We start from the raw sequence: 12,498 nt of genomic DNA on the forward strand, positions 1-12,498 counted from the left end.
TATATATATATATATATATATATAAATAAAATACTCCATTCTGGGCTCTAGACTAACTTCTCTACCTGCAGCAAGGGTTACTACCAACTGCCTTTTGTTGCTCGCTCAAGCACATGATTATCAATGACTTTGCATGTTGATCAATACTAATTTATATACTTTGATCATTGGCAATGCCACAAAAGTTGATATTTGCTAAATATTTTAATTTGAGAGAGTAGTGTTTGCTAATACTGATCTGTTTTTTTTTGTTTTTCTCATCAGATGCGGTCTTGAGCTTAAAGCCAATGAAAGTAGACGAATACATGGCCAAAGACTTGAAATATGCACCTGAGAGGACTGGTGGCGGTAGCAGAAAGAAGTAACAAGAAAGGAAGACTTAACCAGCTGTGTTTAATGTTGCCCAATGTTTGGGCCGTTTTTTTTAAAGGTTAAAAAAAGCTAGTTCACCCAAAAATGAAAATTCTGTCATTTACTCCTCACCCTAATGTCGTTCCAGACCCGTAAGACCTCCATCTTCAGAACACAGTTTAAGATATTTTATATTTACTCCGAGCTTTCTGTCCCTCCATTGAAAATGTATGTACGGTATACTGTCCATGTCCAGAAGGACCAGAAAGATAATAACATCATCAGTAGTCCATATGTGACATCAGTGGGTTGGATAGAATTTTTGCAATGAAAGCAATGAAAATACATTTTGGTCCAAAAATAACAACAACATAAAAAGTGACAGTATACCGTACATACATTTTCAATGAAGGGACAGAAAGCTCTTGGACTAAATATGAAATACCTTAAACTGTGTTCCGAAGATGAACGAAGGTCTTACGGGTGTGGAGCGACAAGGCGAGTCATTTAAAGGGTTAGTTCACCCAAAAATGAAATTGATGTCATTAACTCCTCCCCCTAATGTTGTTCCACACCCGTAAGACCTCCGTTCATCTTCACACACAGTTTAAGATATTTTATATTTTAGTCCCAGAGCATAATGCAGTATGCACACTATAATGTCCATGTCTAGAAAGGGAATAAAAACATCATCAAAGTAGTCCATATGTGACATCAGTGGGTTAATTAGAGTCTCTTGAAGCATCCAAAATACATTTTGGTCCAAAAATAACAAAAACTACCATTTTATTCAGCATTGGCTTCTCTTCTGCGTTTGTTTTCAAACCTCAAATAAAGATTCAAACAGCCATGAATCAATGATTCGGATCGCCACAATGCTCTGGGACTAAAATATAAAATATCTTAAACTGTGTTCTGAAGAGGAATGGAGGTCTTACGGGTCTGGAATGACATTGGGGTGAGTCATTAATGAATTCAATTTCACTTTTGGGTGAACTAACCCTTTAATGACAGAATTTTTGGGTAAAGTAAAAGTTTGACATGTGTACAATGTGAAAGGTTGGCACAATTGCAGCTATGTAATAAAGCATGTTTCCTACGTCAGTGAAATGTCTTTATTAATCTTCTTCCTGGTCTTCCTTTGACCAATTGGCTTCTTCCAAGCTGACTGTGCGTGTTTGCAAACTTAGTGTTTATGTATCCATTTCAAGGTGTTTGGTGTTACTGTTGAACACATCAATACTTCAGTGAAAACAGTTTAACAAAAACTATGTTGAAAAGCAGGACTTTATAGTGACGTTGAAATTTCAACGTTGATTGGATTTGCAAAATCTAAACTTAAATCAATGTTGGCAAATTCACCTATGTTGAGAAACATGACGTTGGAATGACGTTGCCATTTGAACGTTGATTAGATTTGCAAAATCTAAACTAAAATCAATATTGTTTCAATGTTGGCAAATTCACCTATGTTGACAAACATGACATTGGAAAGACGTTGCCATTTCAACGTTGATTAGATTTGCAAAATCTAAACAAAATTCAACGGTTATCCAACACTGGCACCTGACGTTGATTCAACAGTGGCTCAATGTTAAAATGCCAGCTGGGTATGGTCAAGACATGGTGATCGTTTCACAAAATACACGGATTGGCTGTTCACTGTGGTTTTACGTTTTCAGATGAATACACCCTGGGGCTAGATTTGGATGAAGGATCCATCTGGATGAAATGCTGATACAATACAATACTAGCCTGACGTGGTCATACTTAATTCTAGTCAGAATATGAGTCTGATGCTCCACTGGGCTGTGATTATGGGCCGTGTTTCAACCGAACCAGGAAAGACCTCAATTGGATAGACCGACAGCCAATCAGAGCAACGGAGCGACGTCAACTGCACTGTGTTGCCAAGTCCTCCTTTTTTTTCCACGGGTTGAAGCGACTATTATTTTGATATATAGACCCATGAGTGTGAGTTTTAGCAGGCAACCTTGCCAAAATAACACACATTTTACCCCCCAAACACCTTTTTTTCTTCTTCCAGAGAACCCCCCGAGAAGCTCTTGTTTAGGGCTAGTAGTTGGTGGGTTTTGTTGTAAAAACTTGGCAACCCTGTCTGCACGCGCGCTGAAATAAACGATCTTAGCCGGTGTTGTAAAAAAAATTAATAATTTAATGATACACAGAGTACTTCTCCAACATGATCATCATTTCTGAGAGAAATAGTGAAGGTGAATGCAGATACAAACAAGCTCTCCGTTTAGGATTTGATCAAATATAACCCAAGCCCGTCTGATGATGTGATGATTACGTTACTGTTGATCATCTGTCTATCATCGTCTAAAGCCCGCCCTGATGATTTCATTGGTCAGAACAGTTTCTGATCGGGGATAATTACTCCTCTATGGAGCGAGGCCAGACCAAACCGCCCGACCTAAAAATGTTGTGGGCGGGGCTAAGTTCGGCTGGCATCCATTCTAACACAATACAACATTTTTATGTAAATAAAACAACAAATAAACAAATAGCAATTGCACAAATAAATACAATTGAGCAAAGATACCATTTAAATAAACAGTGTTTTAAGGTTTTCGGGTATTCCGTTACAGAATTTGTAATCAAGTATTATAGAGACGGCAGCAGGAATATTAGGCTGCTGTCACTTTAAGAGCTGCACGGATCCAATATATTGATACACAAGCGTTTCCTTTGTCAACTGTTACATTGACTTAAGACATAACCGACTGTGTTTAAGAGGATATTTAAAAATATTTTTGTGTGTATTCAGTATCACACACTACAGTATGACAGGCGGATTTCTGTGCGCACGCTTTGGATGTGTGTGCAACACAGAAAACAACACACGGGTCAATCACATTGAAATGCGCACACAGGAACCGTTAAGCGGAATCGAAATGCGAGTTTCTTATCGAATCACCAGTTCTTGGATATTTGGAACAGGTTCTAATATGGATCCGGTTCTTGATACCCTTTTCTAATTAGCGATGTACAGTTGGCCAGTGATGTCATACTTAAAGGGGCTACGTAAGGATTTTCATGTGTGAATCGCTTTTTATTGGCAACAGCTTGTAACAGAAATTTTAACGAATGATACGTAGGTTGTCTATAAAAGCATGTAGACTGATTTTTATGTGAAGGACTCAAAAGGATGTGACGTTGAGCTTCTCTTCCGTTCTGCGACACATGAAACGAATGCTTATACAGTGTTCAGGATAATGGTGAAAGAGCCACCCTGTTCTGTAATGTCAGTGATTCATTCAAAGTATAGGCTCACACAGCCAGATCTAAATAGTGGACAGTTTGAGCTATACTTTATAATCAAACTATCATAGCAGTGTAATTTTAATAATCTCATCCGTCGACATGATACAGTATATCCACATCACTTAGATGCTTTCTTACTGCTGTTTAACCTCTCATGATCAGTGCCTGGATTGACCAATCAGGGTGAAGGATTCCAGAGAGCTGAATAATAAATGAGGTAATTTCGTAAGAGTCATCGCTGTTTTGACTGATGGCACTCATACTAGCAATGCTTTATTAAAGATGGTAATCCGGAACATTACTGGTTTATCCCAGTCAAGAGATCAGTCCTCACAGGAAATTCGCTCGAGCTCAACAGCTGAACAGATTTCATGACAAGGGCAGGACGTGTTTACTGACCAGTCAGAACAAAGTACCATGTAGTCTCTGGAGTTCTAGCTCTGTCCTTCGTTCATTCCTTTCCTCCATCCTTCTTTTCCGTGCACTTTGCCCTGGCTGACAGGTCCAGGCCCATGGCTGTTATGACAGGCTGTCAGAGTACATTCACAACACTCTCTCTCTCTCTCTCTCTCTCTCTCTCTCTCTCTCTCTCTCTCTCTCTCTCTCTCTCTCTCTCTCTCTCTCTCTCTCTCTCTCTCTCTCTCTCTCTCTCTCTCTCTCTCTCTCTCTCTCTCTCTCTCTCTCTCTCTCTCTCTCTCTCTCTCTCCGCTTGTTGTACTTTTCTGTCCCACTCCTCCTCCTCATCCATCATCCTCTCATTGTCTGCTTTACTTCCGTTCCCCTCATCTTAAACATTAATAGCCACCCGTCTATCCAAATCACCACAGCAGCATCTGTCTCCGTCTGCTCTCCTCGTATCTCTCCATTGTGTCATTCCCTTTCCCCTTTTGCGTTCCTTTATCCCCTCTGTTTTCAGTGGTTTACGTCCTTAAACCAGATTCATTCATTCATTCATTCATTCATTCATTCATTCATGTCTCTCTCTCTCTCTCTCTCTCTCTCTCTCTCTCTCTCTCTCTCTCTCTCTCTCTCTCTCTCTCTCTACTTAAAAGTAGACATGCATGCAACACTAAGGAAATGTTTAGCTACTTCCATCTTACGACCAGTGTTGGGGGAACTCATTACAAATAAATTGAGTTATGTAATAAGATTACTTTTTCAAGTAACTAGTAAAGTAGCGCATTACTTTTCAAATGTACAACAAAGAGCGTTTAAAAAAGTAACGCAAGGTACTTTTCACATTTATGGAACTGACCGCTCTCCCGTGTCAAGAGAAATCAAGAGTAAGTGCGAAGACGCCGTGTGTGAATCGGTTATTATTATCACACGGGTCTTTATTCATCTCGCTTGCATAAAGATATGATATTCCTCAAAATGAATAAAATCAGTCAAATGCAAAATCAGACTATGCAAACCTCCAAAAATTAAATGTTAAATAAAACAAATATTTTAAGGCATTTAATCTACCTTTATTGACCAATTTGCTGCTGACCTTGATTCAGTTTAACCATGAGCAAAAATTACTAGAATTGTTTTTTTTATTATTATCGGTAAAACGTTTTTTCTCCTGTGTCCTATTATACTGTTAATGTGTGGCTTTGTATTTTTTCCTCAGCCTGAGGATTATTTTAATTTTGTTATGAAGATGTCTTTACATTTGCACAAAAATAGATCGTTTTTGTTATAAAAAGTAATGTAAAAGTAACATGACAAATTACTTTTCTTAAAAAGTAACTAAGGAACTCAGTTAGTTACTTTTGTAGGAAGTAATGCACTATTGTAATGCATTACTTTTCAAAGTAACTTTCCCCAACACTGCTTACGACACACTCTTTCACGGCTATAACTAAAGTGTTGTATTTCGCACTAACAGTAAGCCCCGCCTTCTTTGATTCGATTGGCCATTTCACTCATTCTGACCGTGACGAGCGCTGTTAGGCGCTGTTGAATTGTTTTCATTTAAATTGAATTATTCCAATAATGCTTCTTGTTTAGTCATGTGGTTTTACGTAATAATCAAATGTAACATTTCTTTACGTGATGTATAGCTATCCAGAAGGGATTACCATAGTTTTACCATAGTGGTTGCTTTATTATTTAAGCAATTTTTAATTCTTGTTACCAGTTCAAGCACAAGCTCAAAACTTTCCTTACCACCATGACAACCCTCCAAAACACACAACAGAGCATTAAACAGCAACAAGTCTCTCCATTTTCATCATCTTGCTAAAAAAAATACATTAAAAACACTTTTTCATATTTAACTGTAACAGATTCAACACGGCGCTCTGGTGGAGTTTAAATAGTCTGTAATCGGTGCTCTTGGGAAAGGGAAAAGACGAATGGCAAAAAAAGGCAGGTCCAAGGCACTCAGTTAAGTGAAGGATAAGGAAATAATTAAAAAGCCTTTATTTGGTATGGCTCTGCCCTGATGAAGACCAATTTGGGTCGAAACATGTTGGCTCTTGTATTTTAAAATGATTTAAGCCATACCAAATAAAGGCTTTTTAATTATTTCCTTATCCTTCACTTAACTGAGTGCCTTGGACCTGCCTTTTTTTACTTTTTCATATTTATTTATCATATCGTATTTCATACTTTATAATACTTTTTTCTTCCAGTTTAGCTATGTGCAAAGCATGATGGGAAGTGAAAGTCCTGTTTGATAGAGTTGATCGAAATGTTATTTCAACATGAAAGCATGAAATTAAGCCAAATGAAGTAGCCGTTTTAAGTCCATTTAACTTGAAGCAATCCAATTTGAACCAGAAACCTGGGCTGCATTTCCCGATAACGTTGTCTCTTAGCGCGATACGAAGACTCTAAAGGTATAACTTAACTGAAGGTATACCATTTCTAGGTGTGTTCCCCGAACTATACCTTAGGAGGTCGCTTAAGGTAAACCTTCTTAAGTGCGACTTTAGCGATTGCTGTCCGTGGCCGCGGTGCTGAATTGGCTTATATCGATGGCTCAATAATCGATTATTTACTCTATGCAGGGGCTGTTTTACTGCGTTATGCGAAAAAAAATATGTTCTTTATAAAAGAAGCACTTCAGAAATAGTTGAACTTTCATTTTTCATACAAAATTGCACCTAAATTTTACATAATTCCGAAATGAGTGCACGAACCAGCAATCTCATGAGCATTATGCGCCATTTAAATTATTACAATATATTTTCCACAGTGTCTTGATTTACTTCACAGCCAGGGATGATTGCCCATGCAGCAGCTGCATCACATTATTGTGTAAATGACTAATTTATATTATTAGATGGCCTAGCCAATAAAAACGCAACACGCAAAACATATAATCAGATTCTACTATATGACCGATAAAAAAGAAAGAAAGACAAGAGCCGCCAGCAGCTGATTTCAGGGCTGAGGGGGTAGCTGTGTCTCGACAAAGTTGGTCCAACAAGATCTAAAAGCTGCTGAATTTGCTTTCGTGGTAGGCGAAATTTCTTTTAATAGCAGCTTCTGACATGGCCAGGGGACTAAAGTTTTCATGTATGACATAGTGCACATACACTAAATGGCTCCGCAGACGGCGCCGTCTTTGATTTAGCACAATTCTATTCGCTGCCAAAGTTTGACCAAACTCTCTTCCACAATCATTCCCTTTAAATAGACTCCTTAGCCTTTCCTGTCTAATGGTTTGCCAGCTGATGTACCTTTGGATAATATCATTAAAAAGCTAACAACCATCAGTGTTTGTAATGAAATTTTTTATGACAATTTTAATCCTTGCATAAATTTTTTTAAAAATTTTTTAAAAAAAATTAAAAAAATTTTTTTAAAAAAAAGCAATTCAACTAGCCTTACTGAACACTAGGTGTATACTGCAACTTCGGAATTATATTTGTATATAGACTGACATATAAAGAAGCTTTTTACACAGTGGTGGCCACTAGTGGAATGAACTGTTAATAAGGATAAGGTATAGCTAAGAGTGGTCCAGACCAACCTTACGAAAGTATGACTTACAGAAGGTATTCTTAACTAAGTTTGTTTCGGGAAACACATATTAACGTTAAGGGATACCTTAAGGTATAACTTAAGAATGACGTAGAGTTAAGAACGTTTCGGGAAATGCAGCCCTGATATATTTGGTGTTAAATCAAAATAAATTGTTTAAATGAAGGCAAAACAATTTTTACATTAATACACCACAGTTTTTCTTTTGAAGGAAATGCATGCTTTTATTCAGCAAAGAATTCATTAAATTGAATAAAAACAACAGAAAAGACATTTATAATGTTTGAATTAAAAATAAACTAAAAATTCTTTACAACTTTCAATTTATCTTTTCCCGAAAAAGAAAACTCATAACATTTTTCAACATTGATAATAATAAATGTTTGTTTTGGTATTTTTTTTCTTAAACATCATATAAAACAGCTACTTTAAATTGTTATAATATTTCAAACTCTAAATATAATAATTATTTTGGATTTGTTTGTTTTTCTTACACATATCAAGCATTTCATATTTCATAACAGTATACGGGAAGTGTTTTTTTCAAGAAATGTTTCTGGTTATATTTGTGTGAAAACACAATAAATATATCACAATAAACATATTAAAATAAAGTAAGTATAGTTCACTCATGGTTTAGAACAGGGGTTTTCAAACTTTATTATGCCAAGGACCCCCAAATATGATGAACCTTTTATGAGGGACCCCCTTCCTAAAATCCATCTTTATAGTTTTATGTATGGAAAAAAACATTTAAACTGTTAGATAATAGTAAGTGCATCATTATAAATACAAACTTAAATTGGCTCTACTTAAAGGGGGGGTGAAATGCTGTTTCATGCATACTGAGCTTTTTACACCTTTAAAGACTTGGATTCCCATCCTAAACATAGACAAAGTTTCAAAAACTAATGTTGGACGTTTGATGGAGTATTTCTGTGTTAAAAATACTCCTTCCGGTTTCTCACAAGTTTCGGCGAGTTTTTTTCGAGTATGGGTCTATTTGACGTTAATAGATCGGAAGGTCCTTGTATGGGCCGTACGGGCTCTTCTCCCGGTAGGGTGCGCGCGCGCGTGACTAGAGCACGCTGTAAACAGTCTCTCAGCTGCAGATCCAGTCGTCCGTGAACACTTATGTGGCGCGCCGCGCTCCACTTTATTCCTATGGGTGACGTCGAGCGACTTCAACGCTTCAGCACAGCATTCCGGGAAGGCAGCGCTGCATTTGAACCGATTTGAACGCAGAAATGACGGGAAGCTTGACAACATCGTTTCAGTTGCGTCTCAAAATGGATTTACACGCCACTGCTGTCACAGGACTTCACCAAATCATACCAAAGAAGTGTGTTTCTGACGGAGCGGTCCCAGCGATAAAGCTTCGACGGTTAGTTAACTTAAACTGCTTCAAATGTCTCTGCTATTGGCTACCGTCGCATGAGTAAACATCAGTAAACGACACGATCGCGTGCTTCGTCATTCAAATGCGCTAACGGTTACTCCATTGTTGTTCTCTGTATAACGTTACAGTATTCTGACGTGCAAAACCGTTTTGCTTGCTACTTCTAAGGTCTAGTCGCATACAATAGTCCATAAACCGAATCATGTCCTCATACACTGCGAGTAAACACACAGAAATGTGGAGAGGCCATTAAATACAGTAACTTACATACCACAGAGACGGACGTCCTGCTGTTGCCGTTTCTCCTGTTCAATTTATTTCAGCCTCAGATTTGATTGTGGATCATTATCTGTATTAGCTGAGATAGATGGGTTTCTCCACGCTTGAGGACGTCACCGCTTTGCGCGCTTGTCATTCTTTAGCTCCGCCCACACGATACGCCTCCAGGCGCTCGGTTTTTTCTGGAAAGACTCGGTACAGCCCATATTTCTTTTATAAATATGATAAAACTAAAGACTTTTCGGAGATATGAAGGATGCAATACTACTCTATAGGTACTCAAGATTGACATGAGATTGACTGAAACTGAGTGTTTCACCCCCACTTTAATGTTGCATGTATAAACCCGAAGAATTCTTAACTGTGTTAAGAATACTGCTTTACAACCCCAGTGAGCAGGATAAAGGGGACTATAGTGTGAGAAACTCACCAGAAAGATACAAAGCAAAGATGTATAATTCTGGAAATGGTATATTTATACCTGAAATGTAATTCCAGTATGTATACGGCAAGAAATAAGATAATCATTTTTAAGAGAACCATTAGAATGTTTGGTAGACTTTTTTTTTCTTTTCTTTTTTGTCTTTTTATTCTCTGAAATTTTCTGGGGACCCCTTATAACCTTCTAGAGGACCCCTGGGGGTCCCCGGACCCCAGTTTGAAAACCCCTGGTTTAGAATACCATAGCTGTATACATTTAATATTTAAAAAAAAATTAAAATCCCCATATGTATAATGATTTTTATGCCTGAAGGCTGAAACTCTAAATCATACATGGTTTTAAATTTTAATGTGCATATAACAAAAATGAAATCAGTTTTATGAAAATTAATTCCGGTGACATAGACGTGTCAGAAGCGTACTTTTACTCTGATTCACCCATTACTTTTTTTTTCTTCTTTTTTTCACATTAACACTGTTTTATAACACTCATGGTCTCTCTGGCACCTCTCTCACACCTCTGTGACTCTCACAGCTGGACAGTGCCGGTTCAGACCTGCTTCTTCTCACCCTCACGGGCTGCTGCTAGTTTAATAACCATGTGTAAACGCTGTTGCTGAATAAAGGCTGATCTCTATTGAACCAAGACATGTTCCAAACATGGCAAGTGAGTGTGAGTGTGAGCGTGAGCGTGAGCGTGAGTGTGAGTGTGAGCGTGAGCGTGAGCGTGAGCGTGAGCGTGAGCGTGAGCGTGAGCGTGAGCGTGAGCGTGAGTGTGAGTGTGTGTCTGTTATTAGCTGGTTCAGACAGCAGTAAGTTTTCGCTCCTCAGCTTCCATTAGCCGCTGTTTAGTGCCTTCATATTCACTTAGAATGAATGAAAGCAGGTGCTGAAACACACACACACACACACACACACACACACACACACACACACACACACACACACACACACACACACACACACACACCAACAAACACAATCTTGGATTTAGAATATTAGAATAATAAAAAACACGTCATTCACACTCATTTCATACATGTCAGAGCATATGTGTGTGATCACATTAACAATAATTAGCTGAGTCAGGAGAAACTGTGCATCTCTTAAGTTTCATAGAAAGTTTAGTTTGTAATAATTAAAAGTAGACGCTTCAAGCTTTCTTTAGACATGTTTCATGTTTGTGTGATAAGTATTCGCTGAGTTTCAGTTCATTTTCTGAAAGATTCTCAGACTGTTTGTTTTCTTTATTTTACAAAAGCACATGGTTTTGTTGTTGTTGTGAGGGTTCACAAATAAAAATAGTCTGTTTATAGTTTATAATAATGTCTTGCACTTATCTGTATGGCAAGAAATGACAGAGTATTTTAAGTTTTTTCTACCGTCACGAGTAAAAAATCCATCGTCAGAACGCGTCGGTGCTTTAATCGACCAGAGGGTTAAAGAAAACATGCCGTCTCGGTCACGTATGGTAACCCTCGTTCCCTGAAGGTCTAGTCCGACGTACGTCGAATGTGACCGACTGAAAGGGAACCTATTTAGTTTCATATTTATGTTTAAATATTAGTCTATACTATTATTTTATTTTTTAATTGTATCTAAATTGATCATGATGAACAGCATGAGTAAGATATGTCAGGAGTCATGGAGTCGGTCGGACATGATTTTGACCACTTTATTAGGTTTTGTTTTGTAGAAAGCCTTTCTTTAAAGTTAATTTTGTTTGATATGAATTGTATATTAATCTTAATCAGTATTTGATCAACCAACTTCCTGGATTTAATGAATAAGAACGTCAGGTGTGGAATGGATTGAAGTGCGTAACAAACGAAACCAACTACTCTGTTTCTGCGGCCTTTGAGTAAGGCTGAAATTATACGTCTTTCTGTTTTTAATACATTTTTTCAAGATGTTTTAATTACAACAGGCCTATAGTTATGATTTTTTGTGGCTTTAAAGCAATACGCTATGGTATATTGTATAAAGTAGTATAAATAAACGTGACGTGACTTGACTGGAGTGGTGAACCGGAGCGCTGGTGCAAACATATCAATATCGATATGATCAGATCAGATCAGACGCATTCTACCTTTTTTTTACCACTGTCAAATTTCTTTTGGGGGCCTGAAATGTATGATGTGCGATAAAAGAGGCAACTTCCATTTTTATTACAGATATCATGTGCCAGTGTCAGTAAATTCCACTGATCATTTCAGACAGCGGTCAGAATGAAGGATGAAAATAATGTCTGCCAACCTATGTATTTCCAAACCTTCATGCAGCTGCTCAAGCAGACATCACACATCATCAGCGCGTTCAATGAGGCTTTGCAGAGTTATGGGCAGACAGTCACCAAGCACCGCAAACAAACCGCAGCCGCCTTTAACAGTTCCTCCTGAACCAAAATAACCAGCTTATGCTGCGTTCATGCCATGTTTTACCAAGGCTCATTGATGCACGTGGAGAGCGAAGGCTGGCTTGTAGGTCCGATCAAACAGACGAGCTACTGGAGCTCAAATTACTCAAGAAGTTAATGCTGGTTCTGATAGAAAGCTGTCAGAATACACAGAGCATCGCAGTTTGTTGTGTATGCAGACCAGTCAGGTTGTCCATGCTGACCCCTGTCCACCAACGAAAGCACCAACAGTGGCACGTGAGCATCAGAACTGGACCAAGGAGCAATGGAAGAAGTGGCCTGGTCTGAGGAATCACGTTTTCTTTTTCATCACGTGGATGCCCAGGTGTGTGTGTGCGTCGCTTAC

At 38.1% G+C, this 12,498-nt stretch overlaps 1 protein-coding gene and 1 long non-coding RNA gene across 3 annotated transcripts in view; both read left to right on the forward strand.

Moving 5' to 3' along the window:
• The window catches only part of LOC137079088 (uncharacterized), a 2,002-nt gene extending 1,387 nt beyond the window's left edge, over positions 1 to 615 (forward strand). Inside the window, exon 3 of the long non-coding RNA XR_010905400.1 lies at positions 265 to 615. This is a non-coding gene — a long non-coding RNA (uncharacterized lncRNA). The remainder of the gene's footprint in view (positions 1 to 264) is intronic.
• nlgn2a (neuroligin 2a) overlaps positions 1 to 12,498 on the forward strand; it is a 483,615-nt gene that overhangs the window by 260,188 nt on the left and 210,929 nt on the right. The gene's annotated exons all lie outside the window — the stretch shown is intronic.

Source organism: Pseudorasbora parva, chromosome 1, assembly GCF_024679245.1.
Source record: "Pseudorasbora parva isolate DD20220531a chromosome 1, ASM2467924v1, whole genome shotgun sequence".
NCBI classification, from domain to species: domain Eukaryota; kingdom Metazoa; phylum Chordata; class Actinopteri; order Cypriniformes; family Gobionidae; genus Pseudorasbora; species Pseudorasbora parva.